Source organism: Mus pahari, chromosome 1 (assembly GCF_900095145.1).
Source record: "Mus pahari chromosome 1, PAHARI_EIJ_v1.1, whole genome shotgun sequence".
NCBI classification, from domain to species: Eukaryota; Metazoa; Chordata; class Mammalia; order Rodentia; family Muridae; genus Mus; species Mus pahari.
The window spans coordinates 45,585,810-45,605,011 of NC_034590.1; the positions used below are offsets into that span (position 1 = coordinate 45,585,810).

Here is a 19,202-nt window from a genome sequence, read left to right on the forward strand (position 1 = left end):
AATGACTGTGTTCATGCTGTGACTAGGAAATGCTCGCTAGGGCAAAAACTCTCATGCAGGTGAGCTAACAACCTGCCATTGCTCCAAAGGTACAGAGTTGAAGTGGGTGTCGGTAACGCAGGCAGGCAGGCTGTGTTACTTCAACTCCAGCTTCACTTAGGGAGACAAGAATTCTGGTATTTCTGTGTTTCCTTTTCCAACTAGACTGTGAATTCCTTACAGGAAAGGGTTAGGCCCATTTGGCTTTGTGTCTCTGGGTATCCACTTAGTGGCTGGGATGTAAGAAACAGTTTTGTTTAGAATTACAGGACTTTCCAAACAGCCAGCTCCCTGTAAACAGAGGACATCAGGCATCCGTATTTCTTGACTGCTTAAGAAATATTTGATACAAGGGTTCTGTCTCCCCATTCATGGGGTTGGTAACGCCATGTCTCAAGTCAGGGACCACGGAGTGATGGGTGAGAAGTATTAATGCTGATGAGAGGTTACAGAATGGATGGAGGGGTGGAGGGTGTAACTTTTCCCTAGGCAGATGTTAGTGCACATCTGTATGCTACTAATAAAACATCTAAACTACAGTGATTCTACCCAAGTCTAGCTTGGTGAACCAATGAGTTTATTGGGGTTACTTAGAGGAACACTCAAAGGCAGCTGCCTCACCAGGAAGCTCACCCTAGCATGGATACTGAGCTAGGAAAGCTACCTGGATGACTTGCAGGTACCTCTGATGGGGGAAGTCTTCATTCCGCAGTACCTAAGCTGCTTTTATAACCTTGAAGTGCTCTGTGGATCCCATAATTTGCCAGTTTCAGGTTTATGAATGTTCCAAGCCTCCTTTACCTTCCTAGGGTCATTGAAGCCTCTCTCCTCCTTCCAGGAGGAAATTCTTTGAAGGAGGTGGAAAAAAATCCCCATGGAAGATAGTGAGTTCGTTTATGTCCACTGGAACAAATGACCATGGCCAAAACAGTAGAAATCCACTATCATCTAGTTCCAGAGTTCAGAGGCACGAGAAGCATCTCCTTGGGATGTCATGCAGCTCTGAGCCATGTTGTGTTACCTCAGGGGGTTCCAAGGGAGGAGCTTGCTGTCTTGTGCCACCCTTGCTCCCTCCTCCTTCAGAGGCCACCTGCATCTTTTGATCCCTAGCTCTTTCATTCCTCTTCAAAGCACTCCAGATTTGGCATGTCAGACTTGGTCTTGACTTCTGACAGGCCGTGGCAACCTCCCCTCCCTCCTTTCTGAGGGCTCTTGTAATCACAATGGGCTTACCCCGACCCATCCAGATGATCTCCTGAGATTCCACCTCCAACTTCAATTCCCCCCTCAATGAATAACATGCAAGTCCTGGAAGAAGGGCTGATGTACAACTTTGGGTGGGAAGCATTCCTTTATCATGAGGGAAGCTCCTAATGGTCACTGGAGTATCAACATCTCCCTCCATATCAGTACTGAAGGAAACTAGACCTCAGACAGTTTATGTGAATTTCAACTGTTGGCTCCATAAGGGAGGAATCCCCCAGTGCTCTGGGCTGTTGGGTATTAAAAGTCTAAACCTTTTACTCTTACAGTTTGCTTTATTATACCTGGGCCTCACCTGGTGTCTAGACTCAGAGATAGCTCTGCTCCATGGGTTCAGAATGGACTTGATCCATCCATAAGAGTTGAATGTTTGAATGAGAGCATGATCTTTTAGAACTACCTTCTAAGTGCCCACTTGGGGACACTGAACTTTAGTGATCAAGGGTTCCAAAAGTCTGAAATCCTGGAAGTTCCCCTTAGGCATTCTATGAAGAGGGGGAGGGGGGCTAAAGAATGCCCTCCCAAAGCAAGCTTTCTGCCTTAGCAGCTGCAGTAGATGCACGTCACCATATGGTAACTCTGTTGGATGAGGCTGGCGCCTAGAAGGAAAAGAGGGCTTTAGCCACTGGGTATTCACAGTGACGGAGCTGGTGACTCTGCAATAGAGTCCAACTCCTAAGACAGAGGGTGGTCCAGTGGGCAAATGCAAGAAGTCTTCAGTCAAGGTCACTGCAAGAGGGGAAGACTCAGGAAGACTTACTCCATGATTTTTTCACTTGGAAAGAGCAAACCATGATCTGGGGTAACAGATTCCCGAAGGAGGTGTCCAGATCTTACTTGGAAACTTAACCACCCTCCAAGTCAGCTTTACTGTCTCAGCTGCCCAGTGGTTCACCTAAAGATGGAACCTGGCCAAGGACAGGACACGAGACCTTTTGGCTAGGAAAGTAAACTCTTGAGAACTCTGAAATGAACCCAGTCTTTGAAGAGAGACGAGGCATCGAGGAGAGACCTTTGGGGGTCATGGAGAAAGGCAGTCCTGGTTCCTGGATGAGCATCACAAAGGGACCACAGTATGTTGTTGAGTCATGGAAAAGTCACTTCAGCATAGTACTACAGAGTTTCCTTTCATTCCTAGCAACTGACGGGTGACAGAGGGAATCTTGAACCCCTCCCCCACAAAGATGAACAAAGCTGACTCAAGGCACCCGCGTTCAGGTGAGAGCCACTCTCCAGGGGCTGATGTCTCAGGGAATTGGGGGTCACCAGGCACGGACTCCTTTTGTATAAGATGCGGCAAGTCTTTCACACAGTGTCCTCTGAGATAGGAGGAGCTTAGGATTGGAAAGGGCAGAGGGACCTCTGGAGGAAGATGGGCGTGGATAAACTTTGGGAGAAGATGCTGAAGCAATGGAAATTGAGCGTTCTAGACTCTTGTTGTAGTGCATGTAGGGGATGAGAGAGAAAGGATGATGATGATGATGATGATGATGATGATGAGTGAGTGAACAGAGAGGTTTCATGGGAAAGAGGTAGAAAACTTGGCTGCCAAGTTCTTAAGGAGAGACCCACTATAGATAAAGAATAAGGCTTGGAGGTTAACCAGCCTAAGGGGTGTTGCTTTTGGAAATGACTCCTACATGGGTAGTAATGACCGAGAGTGGTGCTACCCCACAAAGGAGAGACCTTTTCCCTCTGAGCCCAGAGTTGTAGTCAGTTTCAAAGCATAGTAGCAGCTGCCCCACCCCCGAGGCTCCTTTCTCCTCCCTTCCATAGATGTCTCCAAGGAGGCTCCACAGGTGAGTGGGCTCACAGGTAATGCAAAGTGAAACCGGGAAAGGAGGGGAAGGGAAGGGAGAGTGGGCTGCCAGCTGCCATGTACTGAGACAGGATGTGTGTGAGCCTGCAAGCTACCTGGGCTCCAATGCTCTCTGCATCTTTCTCAGTTGCTGGGCAGCAACTGACAGGTACATTCCTGGGTGCTGGGTTCTCACCCCGAGAGGTCCTGGACTGATAAAATGAAATGTGATTTTCTTTTAGGAATCTGACTAAGCTAGAAAGGGCAAAATGACCCACTATGGGTCTTTATTCTTCCCTTGTGGCCACTGGCAGCTTCTGAGATGTACAGACTGGATGATTAAGAAAACTTGCCGAAAATGGAGACAGAAGCAGGAGTTAAAAGGAAAGGTGGGTTTTGTTTGTTTGTTTGTTTGTTTGTTTTGAGAGGCAGGGCAGTCTCTAAGCTCCCTGTCCTGGTGGATGACATTGGCGGTGTCTTGGAGAAACCATCCAAGAGGTCTAAATGTCTGAGGACCTGGGGAAGGAGGAGTTCCCACAGGACTGAGAAGCCCATCTCTGCCAGACCCAGTCTGCGTGTTGCAGAGAGACCAGGGTGACCGATGTGTCTGACTGTAGGAGGATGAAAATTGGAACTTTAAGGCTGATGTCACATGTCTTTCTTAGTTTCTCTCCATCTTATCTGAGACAGGGTCTCTCACTGACCTAGAGCTTAACTGACTGGCCAGACTGTGGGGTCACTGAACATCTGGGATCTTCCTGTCTTCATCTCCCAGTGATGGGATTACAGGCACATGCCATTCATTACATCTGGCTCTTTAACTTTATTTTTTCATTAATTGAACCTGAGTGCTGCAGTTCTAAACTCAGGTCCTCATGCTTGTACTGAAAGCACTTTTCCTACTGAATAGGCTCTCCAACCCAAGGATTTGGAAGTCCTGCAGACTCTAGAATGGAGAATAAAACACACACACACACACACACACACTTAGAGCCAGGAGTTTCTGCAAGTGGGAGAGTCTTGGCTGAAAAACATCAATGCTCAGCACTGCCCATTATCAAGTTACTGGAAGCCAAGGATGTAGGGAGAATTGAATTCATCTGTCTTAGTCAGTTCAAGCTGCTGTTAACGAATACTAGTGACTGAGCCTCTTACAAACAATGAGACATTATAGTTCTGGAGGGTGGAAGTCTGAGACCAGGAACCAGCATGCTCTCCTATATAAGGGCTCTACCTACATGACCTAATTACCTCTCTGAAGACCCCACCTTCAAAAGCTGTCACATTGGGCCTAAAGATACAGGATTGGGGGCGACACATTTAGCCCTTATCACTATTTCTAGAATGAGTTTGACCCCACTAGTTAGATTTCTATTTTCTCTTTGTCTTTATCTTTGAGTGTTTTGCTTTTCTATGTGTGTATCACCTGTGCGTCTGGTGTCCTCAGAGGTTAGAAGAGAGTTGGGTACCCTGAAATTGGAATTAAAGGTGGTTGTGAGGTACCATGTGGGCATTGGGAATCGAATCTGTGTCCTCTGCAAGAACAAGTGCTCTCAGCTGCCGAGCCATCTCTCCAGGCCCAGGCTTCTGAGTTTTGATTGTTTGTTTCTATGATTTACTTTTTATGTGTATGAACATGCATTTCTTCATGTGTGTGCCACACGTGTGTTGGTATCCATGGATGCCAGAAGAGGGAGTTGGACCCATGCCCTGGAGCTGGTGTTAAAGGCAGCTCTGAAGACACATGATGTGGGTGCTTGGAACTGAACCTGGGTCCTCCCTCCATAAAGTAGTAAGTCAGACCTCTTCACCAACTGTTGGGCTCAAAGTTTGAGATTATAATTACAACATTTCTTCCTCCACTTTCCTCCCTCCAAACAGTTCCACACACCCCTCCCCACTCTACATCAAATTCGTAGCTTCATCTTTGTTTTTGAATGTGTATGTGTATGTATATACATGTATATTCCTCAATAGAACCAGCTCGGTTCCTATGACGTTTCTTGTATCTATGTATTCAGGTGTTATTTTTAAACAGTGTAGAAGTTTGATGACAGTCAAGTGAGTATTTGAAAATGTGATATGACAAGATGATTTAAAAAGGATCCTAATGTGTCTACTTGACTAGTCTTTTAGATCAGAGGTTCTCAACCTGTGGGTCTTGACCCCTTTCACAGGGGTTGCCTAAGACTATCAAGTAAAAAAAAAACCAAAACCCCAAACCAACCACATTTCTGATGGTCTAGGAAACAGGAACTGAGACACCGTTTCTCTGTCCCCAGGTGAGTGTCCCACATGCAGACATAAATACATACTCAGACCTGGCATGACAAGATCAGAGTGCCAACCTCATCTTATATACCCGGAACAAATTCAGGTGTATGTGAAGGGCTCGGTGCCAAAATGTGCTTATGGGAGCCAGTCACACGTGTAGAGGGCAGCTACAGTGTTGAAAGCATCAGTATTGGAGGTAAAAGGACACTATGTGAGGTAAAACCACACTGCAAAAAAAAAAAATTCTCACTGTGTTTTCTTAACGTTCTTCTGTATTATAAATGTAATAAATGAGTAAATGTAAAATCATGTACTATAAAATCAACTTCTGCAAAAAAAAATATATCTGTATCATGAGAACTTATTCTGGAAGCTGATAGGTCTTGTGTTTGAGATGGGGTTTCTCTGTGTAGCCTTGGCTGTCCTGGAACTCACTCTGTAGACCAGGCTGTCCTTAAACTCAGAAATCCTCCTGCCTCTGCCTCCCAAGTGCTGGGATTAAAGGTGTTCATCAAAACTGCCTGGCTTTATTCTGTGGTTGATGTGAATACTGCCTCTGTGTGATACTAACAGGTATGTAAAAAAAAAGCCACAGAGAATGGTAAATCATAGGAAACTTTAATTGATTGATTGAACTATGTATGTACTATCAACATATATGTGAACATATGTATTCACATATGAACTATGTATCTTTTGTATTTTTAAAACTATATTACTTTTAATATAAAACCATCTTACAACAATATAGTGTAGAGAAGAATGTTAAGAAGAGAAAACACAGTACGGATTTTTTTTTTTTTTTTGCAGTGTGGTTTTACCTCAAGAATTGCAGCAGAAATTTTGAGAAACTGAAATGTGTTATTCGTTGGGTATTTTTAAAAGAAATTTTAAAATTTTATTTGTTGATTTATTTACTTACTTATTCACTTTAGATCCCACTTACTGGCCCCTCTTGGTCACTCCCTCCCAAAATCCTTCCCCTACCCTCTCCTCTTCCCTTCTGATCAGGTAGGGCCCCCATGAGTATCTCCTCACCCTGGCACTACAAGTCTTTGGGAGTCTAGGGCACTTCCTCTCCCACTGAGGCCAGACAAGGCAGCCCTGCTAGAACATAATTCAGGGACAGGTAACAGCTTTTGGGATAGGCCTCCAGTTTTATCAGCCAAATCTATGAAGCCAAACAAACCAAAATGTCCTTTTTGATAGCAAACATCGGGCTTTGCCGATAAGGATGCCAACAACTTTAGAAGTGAAGCTGATGGTCTCAAGAACACCAGCCTTGAACCTGGCCGCCAGTGCCACTGAAGAAACATGACGGCCATTGAAGCTTCATATTTGGTGACACTCGGAATCAGCAGAGCTATGAAACCTCATGCCACTGCTGATGGGTTACTGTTACCAGCAGTCAAAGACATCGTTAGATTTGTTTCCTTATTTAATGATTGTCCAAAGAAGAAAAGATGGCATACCTGTTGATATTCTTGATCAGGCAATCCAGGAAATTAAATCTGCCCCACCTCCAGGATTCAGTATCTAGCCTGATGAGTCTACAGATGCTGCATACTGTTCAGTTAATGGTTTATGTGATGGCAACTTTAAAGATAGTTCCTTTTTGCAAACCTCTGGAGAAGACAACTACAGCATGTGATGTATTTGACACAGCTGGTTCACTTCCGAAAGAGCATAAACATCTCTTGGGAAAACATGTCTGTGGTTTTTGTACGGTGCTCCAGCTATGTTAGGATGGTGATCTGGATTTGGAAGTCCGGGACTGGATGAGTCACCGAATGTCATCGGAACTCACCATGTGAGTCATCAACAAATGTCAGCAATGGAGACCGCTGCCACGAGAGTTAGGAGAAGTAGTGACAAGTGTCGTGAGTGCTGTCAGTGTTATAAAGGGGAGCGCAGCTGGCTGCCTTCACAACTGAGCAATGAGAAGGGCACAGCAAGCAAAGCCCTGCTGTTTCACGCTGGAGTTGTTGAGAGGAAGATAAAAACTCAATGTTTTAAAGCAGGAAGTGAGACTGAAATTCAAAGCCCCCTTTGGTAAATTGTGAATTGCACAACTTCGATAAATTGTAAATTAAAAGCGAATTGCAGACAATAGCTTACTGGGTTGACACCTTTCCCATCTTGAATGAGTTAGATGCATTGCTGCAAGGACCAAAAGCAACAAGCGTCTGAAAAGATCTGATCATTCCAAATGGAACTTCAGCTTTGGGGAAAAAAAATGGGTCAAAAATAAAATTTACATGTTGCCTACTTTACCTGCTTTCTTTGAAGAACTTGACATTGAACCAGACAAAAGGATTGTGATAGGAACACTTGAGCATGACTGCAGACAAAAATTTCACTGAATTTTCCAAATCTACCTGTCACCCCATTGGCACTATCCAGAAGCCCCGCTCACAGTCAAAGCTGAAGATGACGCCCCTGAGACAGTACAAGAGGAGTTCAGTAACACAGATGCAGCTGAATTGTCTCTCCAGTGCCAGCTACACAATTCTGCATCGAGCGTTGGCACTCGTGGGCTATTGACTGTACTGCACAATCGTCTCCCATTTCCAACAACAGATCTTTGTGAAATAGGGTTTTCTAACTTGCTGGTTATCAAGTCTAAATACAGAAGTAGATTTGTTGTGGAAGATGCTCTTGCGAGGACTGCCCTGAGAATGTCTGATGGGAGAAAGAAGCAATTGCCACCTTCATAGTGATGTTGGCTTTTTATGCATACTGTTTCAAAATGTAGCAAGGTAGCTTACTGTTATATTTGTTACCCATGCTACCCAATGCTTCAAGACAAAAATTCTGCTTATTTGTAATTAGAAATAGTTTATATGATCACATATTGTTTGGGGATTAATCAGGATGCTTTATGTTCAATTTGTAATAATAAACATAATTGTGCACATCAGATATTTACTTTATGATTCATAACTGTAGCAAAGTTACAGTTATGGAGTAGTAAGGAAAATAATTTTATGGTTAGGGGTCACCACAGCACGAGGGGCTGACTGTACTAAGGAGTCTCAGCACTAGGAAGGTTGAGAACCAGTCCTAGATCAGTTTCCACATTACTTGCAAAGCTTAGTCACATTACCATCAGTATTAACCAGTACTGCATTAGATCTATGAACTGGCTTTTAAAAAGTGGTTTTAGAGCCTTGTTTTTTTGAGCAATGGGTCAAATGGGGTACTGTTATACACGGAGTGTGGAGGCAGGCCCACTACTGGGGTTTGAGAATTTCATGTTTAAATGTGAACGTAGGTTGGATCTTTGGCCTCGGTTTCCTCATTTGCAGACAATTTTTAACTTTTAATTTGCAAACAAAGCTATTAAAAACAACATAATGTAGAGTGATGAAGACCAAGTTAACAGATAAACTATGTAGAACAGTGTCTGGCATGCACTGGGTACTCATGTGCTGGTTAGGATTCTAATTTCTGTCCTTTTAAGCATGGTGTCATCAGTAGAGGGTCTTACGGTCATGTTCTGGGAGGGGGAGGGGTGTCACCAAGAGGAGTGGAAGTACTCTGTTTTTTAGTGGGAGTTTCTATGGGATTTTTTTCTGGCCAACTACTGGAAAAGATGTACTCTGTAGCTGGTGTCCAGTTTTTTATTGGATAGCCTGTGGTGTCTGAAAGAGGTATTGTCTGCCTCCCAACCTATAAAGTAACTTTATTTCAACTCTTTTGGGTATGTATGTATGTATGTATGTATGTATGTATGTATGTATGATGTATGTATATATACATACATGTTTATTTTTAGATAGCTTCTACAGTATTAGGCTTCCGTATGTCTTTCTCAAAGGTCTTCAGTGTTAGTTCTCCTTTCCCGTGCGGCCACACCCTCTTTTCTGCCTTCCCCTCCTTTACCACCAGCACAGTCCTGCTCCATTCCTCCCCGATGCTGCCTGCTCTCTCTGCCCTTCTCCCTAGGGGCTCTCCTATCCCATGGCTCCTGATTTACTTCAAAATGTAGTTAATCAATACAGACTTTATCATATATGTTTATTTAAAATTCAGTTTTTCTGTCCTGAAAGCACACCCAGGAACATAATGGTCTGTGTTGAGGATGGATGATTCTGGTGTGTCTGAAGACAGCTATAGTGTACTCAGATATAGAACATAAATCTTTTTTTTTTAAAAAAAAAAAAAAAAGAGAGAGAGCACGAGGGAATGGAGCCCTCCAGGTTCTTTGACCTGTACCTGGCACCAACCCCTGGTCTCTCTCCTTTCCAGTGGTATGGGCTCAGCAAATGTTTGGTATGTTAGAACATTTGCCAAGTTAACAGTAGTTATTTCTAGGTCCAGAGTCTGTGAAACATGACTGGAAAGAACCCACAGAGAGTCCATGGTATCTTTTTCCCTGGTACTCTAATTTTCTCCCAAGCCAGGAAAGCGACATTAAAAAGCAGAAATTAGAGCAAAGTATACCAAAGGGAAACCCACTACTTTGTATTCTGGCCTCCAAATTAAGAAAAATATAGTAGTGGAATAAAATAATGCAAGCTGAAATGAATTGTTTTCTGCTTTTAAAGCCCTCTTTGCACCCCCTCCTCCTTTCCTGGGATCCCAGTAGAACAGGGAGAACCCAGAGATGGCCTCCATTTCAGCCTGTGGGCTTGGGCTTCCTAGCCAGCCATGGCGTTAGTTTCAGCCCAAACACCTAAAGCCTGTGGGAATAAGGAAGGTTGGAGCTGTCTCCGTGGTTATTTTCTCCAATCAGGGAGACAGCATGTGTAAAAATTTTTTGAAAAGAAAGTGTGAAGAGTGGCAATTGACCTCCATGATAAATAGGACTATAAGTGTCAAAGATTCTAAATGGTCCAGTTTCCACAGGCAAAGCCTGGTTACATTTACACATCTTATAAGTCTTACCAGGCCAACGCTGCCATTCTTCAGGGGTTGTTATAACAAAGAGTCTTTAATTTGTTTATAAAGTTTTTTTTTTTTTTTTCAGACTGGCCATACATAGCCCAAGATGGCCTCAAATTCTTGATCCACTTGCTTTGGCTTCCCAAGTGGTTGGACTACAGACCTGCTCACCATTCTTAGCAAGTACTTTCAATGTTTCTACAGGTAGAAATGCCCTGCATCTCTAAGATAGGCAGTGTAGGGAAGTGAGTGGTTTTCCAACCTCACTTCATAACAGGTCTCTGCCTACTACGAATCACAGTCTCTGTGCTCCTACAAGAATTCTCCAATCTTCCTTCCAGGTCTCAGCCTTCTGTGAGCCCCATTCTCTGCTCTTCAACAATGGTCCTCCAGTCCCCACATCTCAGTATCAGCCTACAGTGAACCCCGTTCTCTGCTTACCCACAACTCTAAGCTGATTCTTTAGGTAGGATGGAGGTTCAACTCTGGAGCCTTTGGTGGTTAAAGGGCAGGATGATCCTAAGTACAGTCTATCATAGGGTCTGTCCCCAAGGTCAGGGCATTATAAGACATGCTGGCAGTGTTTCAAATGGAGATGGCCTGGCAACTGGGATGGTATAATGTTCCTAGCAACCCCCAGACCCTTGGTTGCTATGGACAGGGACAAAGATGAAAGGACCTGGATTGTGCTTTGCACACCCTGGCTTCCCATGAGCAAGGGGTCAACAGAGGGAGTATGGAAATAGAGAGGGAAAGCCTGGCTTATTTTAAAGAAGACCGGAAGAAAGGGAAATAAAATGGTTATCGGAGGCTGATGGAGGGCAGGAGCTGGGTGGGAGAGGGGATGGAAAGAAAATAGGGGAGGGATCAGGTGTGGGGAGAGATGGCCAGATGCTATGAGAAAGAATGGAAATCTGCAGCTGGCAGGGGGTGGGGCTGGGGGATAGGAAACATCGCCAGGACACATTGGAGACCTGGGATAGGGGAGGCTCCTAAGAATCAATGGGGCTGACCTTAGCTAGACAGCAGTGGGGATATGAAACCTGAAGAGGCCACCTCCTGTAGAAAGGCGGGAATCCCAGTGCAACGATAGGGACACTAACCCACCCACAAAACTTTCAACCCCAAATTTATCCTGCCTACAAGAAATGCAGGGTTGGGGATGAAGACTTAGGGAATGGTCGACCAATAAGGGGCCCAACTAGTAGACACCCATCCCCTGGGCAAGTGACAGTCCCTGACACTACTGATACTATGATTACAGACAGGAGCCTAGCATGACTGTCCTTTGAGAGGCTCCACCTAGCAGTTGACTCAGATGCAGAAATCCACAGCCAAAGATTGAGTGGAGCTTGGAACTCTTTTATGGAGGAAGGATTGATGACCCGGAAGGGGACAGGAACTCCATAAGAAGACCAACAGAGTCAACTAACCTGGACCCTTGGGGGCTCTCAGAGACTGGACCACCAACAAAAGAGCATACAGCGGCTGGATCTAGCTGCCCCGTTTTGCTGGTACTCTGGACAGCTCTCAACCCGCCCCTACCTGCCCTCGGGGGTTGGGGGTGAGTTGGCATAGAGTCACGGACACAGACAGACCCCTGGGAGCAGTGAGAAATGCTGTAGCAAGCTCCTCTGAGCACTGCTGCAAGCTCCTGCAATACTGTCCACCCACGCCCCCATTGTCCCAATAAAGTATTCTAAACAGCAGTTAATGATTGGCTGGTATTATTTGCACCAGCAATTCTTGCTCTCTCAGGCAGTCCTCAGTTAGGTCCTCCTGCAGGAATGCTGGTGTCATAGACAGTCCTCAATTAGGTCCTCTTGCAGGAGATGCTTCTGCAGCTGCATGACCCCCAGCATTTACGTAGGGGCAGCTCTGCAGTCCCTGCTACAGCCCCCCGTTCCACGCGCGCGCGCGCGCACACACACACACACACACACACACACACACACACACACACGTAGCAGATGTGCAGCTAGGTCTTCATTCAGGACCAGAAAAACTGGAACTGGACTATCCTTAAAGCTGTTGCCTGTTTGTGGAACCCGCTTCCCTAACTTGGCTGTCTTGTCTGGCCCTAGTGGGAGAAGAAGCACCTAGCCCAACAAGACTTGCTATATCAGGGTTGGGGGATACCCAGAGAAGGCATTAGTTACTCTTCTTGGTGCTGTGACAAAAAGCCTGGTGAAAAATAAGAAAGGATCTTTTTCATTCACAGTCTGCAGTTTTCGTCCATCAGGGCAAGACCATGTAGCAGCTGCTCACATTTTGTCCAGTCAGGAAACAGATGAACTCTCAAGGTTTCAGTTACTTCCTGTTACTGTGTTACTAAACAGAAATAGCTTAAGAGAGCAAGGGGTCAGTTCCACTTGAATTTCAAGGATACAGGTAATTATGACAGGCACGTCCTGGGGGCAGGAACTCGAGGCAGTCGGCTTGCTACCTCTTCTTCCAAGACCATGTCTTTTAGAGTTAGGCTTCTCACCTAAGTAAATCCATTAAGATAATCTCTCATAGCATGCACAGAGGTTGCTCTCCTAGGTGTTTGAGAATCCGGTCTAGTTTACAATAGTGTAAACTTAGCTTGATTCCTCCCTTTCATCCAGTCCTGGACCCCAGCTCAGGGAATGGTGCTGTCTGCTTTTAGGGCGTGTCCCCTCACATCAATTGCTTTTATTTAATCCCTCCCAGACATACCCAGAAACTCATCTCTCTGATGACCTTAGACCATGTCAAGTTGATATTAATCACTACAGGAAGCAGTCCTACCTCTTTTTTTAAAAAAATTTAAAAAATGTTTTGTTTTTATATTATGTGCATTGGTAGTTTTGCCTCTAGGTATGTCTATGCAGGTGTCAATGCCCTGGAACTGGAGTTGCAGACAGTTGTGAGTTGCTATGTGGGAGCTTGGAATTAAACTCCAGTCCTCTGGAAGAACAGCTAGTATTCTTTTCTTTTCCCAACAGAATAGTTTTATTGCTTACTTGGGAATTTTACGTAATGTACCCTGATCATACTCACTTCCCAGGCTTCCCAGGTCCACCTTACCCTTGTAAGCCCCCCCCCCATCCCTCCCAAATCCACAAGTCCAATTTATGTTGCCCATAGACTCACTGGAGCATGGTCAGACTCCCGGTGGCCAACCCCTAAAAGAAAACTGAGTTCTTTCCCATCCTCACTCTTGCCAGAAGCCATCAGTTGTGGAGAGCCACACTTCAGTCTCCTGAGCACTTTTTAAGAGTTCTCTTCAATGCAGCCAGCACTGTAACCACTGCGCCATCTCTTCAGCACCCCCATTTTACATTATAATGTAATTCCTCCATCTCTCCCTTCCCTTACTTCCTTCCGAACCCACCCATATATCTTCCCTTGTTCTTTCAGTTTCATGACCTTTTTATTTCATTTTACTTTTTATTGTTATATATGTATATGTATATGTATTTCTAAGTGAAACCTGCTCAGTCTGTAATATTTGTGGTAGCTAGGCAGTTCTTACCCCAGATAAGGAGATCAGCACCAGCTCTTTATGAGTTTTAAGTTTTTAACTGAGCTACACAGAGCTGTCCAGGGGGCACACACTACTTTGTAAGTATAAAGAGGCATCCCAACTCTGTAAAGAAGGTTATAAAGGCAAAACCTACAGGTTTGGCACACCCCATGGGTGCTGTTGAGGTGGCTCTTGGCAATTATGACAGGATAAAGACTTTTTACAGAAATGGGGCCCAGCTGTGTTACCATGGTATCACTGTTTGATGAGGGAGAGGAGCAGAAAAACCTCATGGTTATAGAAGCAAAACAATGGCAAGCGACTTAAGGTTCCCAAAAGTACTTTACATGCCTGAGGGTCAGACAGACCTCAGTCTTAGCCTGAGGTAGGGTCAGGAATTAGCAAACATGTATTTCCTCACTACATACATTATAACATTCCTCTCAGCAGTTCATGGAACCTTTTCTAAAACAGACCACATTTGAAGTCACAAAGATGTACTGGATACAAAATAACTGAATTGCTTGTATCTTCTCAGCTCATCATGCAGCAAAACCAGGAATGATATCTAGAACAATAGAAACTACACAACACATGAAGACTTAACAGTACATTGTTTTTTTTAAAAAAAGATTCATTTATTTTATTTATGTGAGTATACTTTGCTCTCTTCACACACACCAGAAGAGGGCGTTAGATCCCATTATAGATGGTTGTGAGCTACCATGTGGTTGATGGGAATTGAACTCAGGACCTCTGGAAGAGTAGTTAGTGCTCTTAACCACTGAGCCATCTTTCCAGCCCTTAACAGTACATTTTTAATGATCACTCACTAAGACAATCAGGGAGGAAATTAAGAATTCCAACTCTAGAACTTCCAATTTCTAGAGCACAATGAAAAGGAACACAACTTTCCCCAGCCCTTGGGATACAGCTAAGGCAGTCCTAAAAGAGTTTATAGTTGTGAGTGGTATGACAATATCAGTGCATCTCCATGCCTGGTGCCAAAATGCGCTACAGATCTCCAAGCCCTTTCAGCTTTGTTGAGCACAACACACTTCTTTCTCTTGGGCTGGTTCCACTCCCTGCTATCAGCTTTCCTTGGCAGGTATCCCATGGCTCTGGGCCTCATGTAGGGACCCCTGCTACATGCCTAGCGTCAGCAGCTTGCTTTAGTTGTGGAGGGTAGATTCCATAACCCCTTTCTTCTATCCTTGTCTCTAAAGTCAGAACATGTGGATGAAGCTGCCAAGTTCTGTTTGCTGCAGCTGGAACATGGCCTCTCATTCAATTACAGTTTTGTCAGCTTTCTGTTTTTGATAGTTTCCTTCACTGCCTAAGGTTGGCTGTCCTGAAATTGCTCTGTAGATCAGGCTGACCTTGAACTCAGACCTGCATGCCTCCATCTCTTGTGTGCTGGGATTAAAGGCATGTACCACCACAGCTGGACCTGAACCATTTGCTAATTCTTTTTTTTTTTTTTTTTTTTTTTTTTTTGGTTTTTCGAGACAGGGTTTCTCTGTTTAGCCCTGGCTGTCCTGGAACTCACTCTGTAGACCAGGCTGGCCTCGAACTCAGAAATCTGCCTGTCTCTGCCTCTTCAAGTGCTGGGATTAAAGGCATGCGCCACCATGCCCGGCCATTTGCTAATTCTTTTTCACAGGATGGAAGCTTAGATAGGTGGGATCTTGCCCTGAGGTCATCACTTCCTTAATTTCATGTGATATTTTTAATTGGTTTACCTCCTTGAACACAGGATTTAGCTCCATTCCACTTCCTGATACCCCTTTAATCCTTGAACCATATGCATTGTACTTTTTCTTGCTCAGCTTGCTCCTTCCTATCAAAGCACTGTAAGAGTGAACATTAGTTACCACATGACAGAATCTATACTAGGCTATTTTGAGTTTTCCTTTGCCAGTAAAATTAATCCAAAACTCCAACCCCAGGCAAGCTCTTCAGATAAGGGCAAAAAGCAGCCAAATTATTTGCCAAAACATCACTAGAACAGTCTTTAGGCCACATACTAACATTCTTCTCCACTGAAACCTCCTGAGCCAGGTCCCCCAGTTCAAATACCCCTCAGCACCATTGTCTTTCATCTTTCTACTAGTATGGCCCATTAAGCCCCATTTACAGCATTCCACTACTTTTCCTAATTGAAACCTCCCAGATCTACATTCTTCCAAGCAAAGGTATAATCAGGCCTATCACAGCAAAGCCTCAGTTCCTGGTACCAACTTCTATCTTAGCTAGGGTTTTATTGCTGGGAAGAGACAACATGCCCAAGGAAATTCTTGTTCTTTTTGTTTGTTTGTTTGTTTTTTCGAGACAGGGTTTCTCTGCGTAGCCCTGGCTTTCCTGGAACTCACTCTGTAGACCAGGCTGGCCTCAAACTTAGAAATCCACCTGCCTCTGCCTCCCAAGTGCTGGGATTAAAGGCGTGCGCCCCCCCCGCCCCCCAGCGCCCAAGGCAATTCTTAAAGGAACAGATTTAATTGGGGCTGGCTTACAGTTTCAAAGGTTCAGTCCATTATCATCATGGCAGGAAGCATAGTAGTATCCAGGAAGCTATGAGCTGCAGAAGGAGCTGAGAGTTCTATGTCTTGATCTGCAGATAGCAGAAGGGGACTGTGTCATATAATGAGCATAGCCTGGGTAGGAAATATAAAGGGTAGTGGAATACATGTATTAAAAATACAGGAATTGGGACTACCTGGGGGGGGGGAGGGAATCAGATAGAGGTGGGGAGGGGCATAGAGGGGGGATAGGAAAGGGGAATAAATGAGAACAAAGCACAATAGTGCATATCAATAAAGACTCTATAATGAAACCCAATACTTGTCAGAAGGAAAAGGTAAAAGGAAAATCCATACATTTAAACATTAAGAAAGAAAAATACCTCAATAAAACCCTCCACTCTCACAGAATATTTAAGATACCATCTGATGAATATACAGGCACCATGGAGATTCAAATGAGAATGCCCACATAGGTGTAGGCTCAGATGTTAGCATACTGGGTACCCAGTTGTTTAAGTTTAGGAGGTGGCCTTCCTGAAGGAAGTGCGTCACTGGGGATGGGCTTTGGCGGTTCAAAGCCTAGCACTGTGCTCTCATGCCTCTGGCTTGTGGTTGGAGATGTGAGCCCTTAGCTGTTCCTGCCGCCATGCCTGCTTGCTGCCACACCTCCCTATCGTGATGCTGATAGTGTAGTAGCCTCTTACCCTCTGGATCCATAAGCCCCTCAAAACCCCTCAACAAGTTGCCTTTGTCATGGTGTTACCACAGCAATAGGAAAGTAACCAAAACAGGCATGATGGCCATTTGTCATTTCAAATGAATCATTCCCTGTTGACTTGGAATCCTTGTGCATCTCATTAGGTCACCATCTCCAAATAAGCACAAGAATAATGTCACCTTCCTGCCTCCCTGTCCTGGTCACACTACCCCTTTCTTTCAGTAAAGAATGCAGAGTACTCGGCTGGTGTTTCCTCTTTGATGTTATATAACTTAACTGCTATGTCATAAAGTCAGAGATTTTTATAATACATGACAAGGGGCCGAGTGAAGAAAACAAACATTTTGTATACCATCCATGTAAACATTGAGTAACAATAGGAAATACTCATGATGGGTAAGGTCTTCACTCTGTAAGAAGTACATGAGATTTGTAATATATCCCTCATTTCCTTTGCCTTCTTCAGCAAGCACATCAGTTGCTTGTGGTTATTACTCAGTGGAGTGACCTGAACATTCATTTCTTGGGGAACCAGGGCATTAACAGTTACGTATAAGTTGGGTTATGGCGGTTTTCTGTTGACCTAAATCAGAGGGCATGGTAATAATCACGCCATTTACGTTCATACTGTGTCTCTCATCTGTATGGAACAGAGCCAAACTTTCCCTTGATAATCAGGCTTAGCCACCTACAACAAACAGTCATTTCCTTCTTTGCCTGTTGATTCAGTGGTGCAAGGACCCCCAAAGTGACCAGCTAGACTTGTAGATTTCCAGTTGAATAGAATAACTACATTTTCTGGTGGAAGCATTTCTCCTCTGGCACTTAGACCTTTAGGCCAGGAATGCATAGGAAGAAAATGTTTCTTCTAGCACATCCATGGAATAAAGGTTAGTAAACCTCTTGACACCTGGACCTGCGAGTCTAAGCTGTGGAAGGACCAGCATCATACACTGACTGACTCCCAGCATGCACAGTGGCCTCCTGAAGAAACTAGCCCCAAAGTAAACCAAGCTAATCACAGAGGGTCATCAGCTAACCTTCCAGGCAACTGTGTTGAGGAAGGAACTCCTTTTCCCAAGCATGAAGGGTCAGGATGCTCGACTGTCACAGGGTTCCCTAGGGAAGGTTTCCCCCTATGCTCTCATCCATTCAGACTCTCTGAGGCCACTGCACATTCAGGGGATCCTGGTTGTTGCTTTTTAGCTGGTGGCCGACCTTGGCATCTTCTACATGATGCTGACTTTCTAAACATGCTCATGCAAGAGTTAATGCTGTCCACTCGGACTTCAAAGGAAGTCCTGGGAAGCCAGGCAATTCCAGCCAGGATCAGATTCCCATGAGCAGTTAGAGATGGTGAGGCGGAAGCTGCAAGGGAGAAGCCATGTCTAAAACGGAGTCTCCCTCCCAGACACCTCCACTTGGGCTTGAAGCAGCAGATGCTGAGGAAGGCTCCTGGCAGTGAGCAGAGAGAGCCGGAGAGGGGCTTCATGTGGCCTGAAGGCCACAGGGTTTCTATGTCTACTGATGCTAACATCACAACACTACATTTCCAGACACTGGATCTGGAGCTACAGTACGTAGTATTTGCTGGGCTGTGTTTTGTGCCATTCTTCCTTGATGTTTTCCTGTTTCACCTTTTTAGAATGTATATGTATTCATGCATATTATACATATATTCAAATTCATTGCTGTATTTGAAAGTATATAATTTTCTTCTTGATTTTTTACCCTGGTCCATAGCTTAAGAGTTTGGCCTGAGTTTTAGAGGTGGCTTTAATTTGAACTTTTGAGAAATGTCACAACAGTTAAGTCTATGGAGACTCTTGGGGACGGACTGAATGCATTTTGTGTTATGAGATGGCCATGAGCCGTTTGGGGGATGGGGCAGAGTGTAAAGCATGACTTAGAAGGCTCATGTGTCATAGGCTTGGCTCCCAGCTGAGAAACAAGGTGATTGGTTCAACTTCATTACTGGATTCATTATGTTTAGTGAGATACAAGCAGGCAGGCTCTGTTGGAAAAAGTAGGTCACTCCAGGCATGCTGTCAAGGAGTATGTCCTGTCTCTGACCCTGTTCTGATCCTCTCTGCTTCTTGGCTGCCACTGAGTGAGTGGATTTCCTCTGTCGTGCCCATCTATCTCACCTCTGGAACATGGACTGACGCCTCTGAAGTCATGGACCACAGTAACATTGTAACGCTTTAGGCT

At 44.6% G+C, this 19,202-nt stretch overlaps 1 long non-coding RNA gene across 1 annotated transcript; it reads left to right on the forward strand.

The window, feature by feature from the left end:
- Positions 1-2,412: 2,412 nt before the first annotated feature.
- Positions 2,413-11,871, forward strand: LOC110316912. The gene is made up of 4 exons (XR_002380287.1): positions 2,413-2,520; positions 3,343-3,489; positions 10,603-10,727; positions 11,526-11,871. It is a non-coding gene; the product is annotated as an uncharacterized LOC110316912 (long non-coding RNA).
- The last annotated feature ends 7,331 nt before the right edge of the window (positions 11,872-19,202 follow it).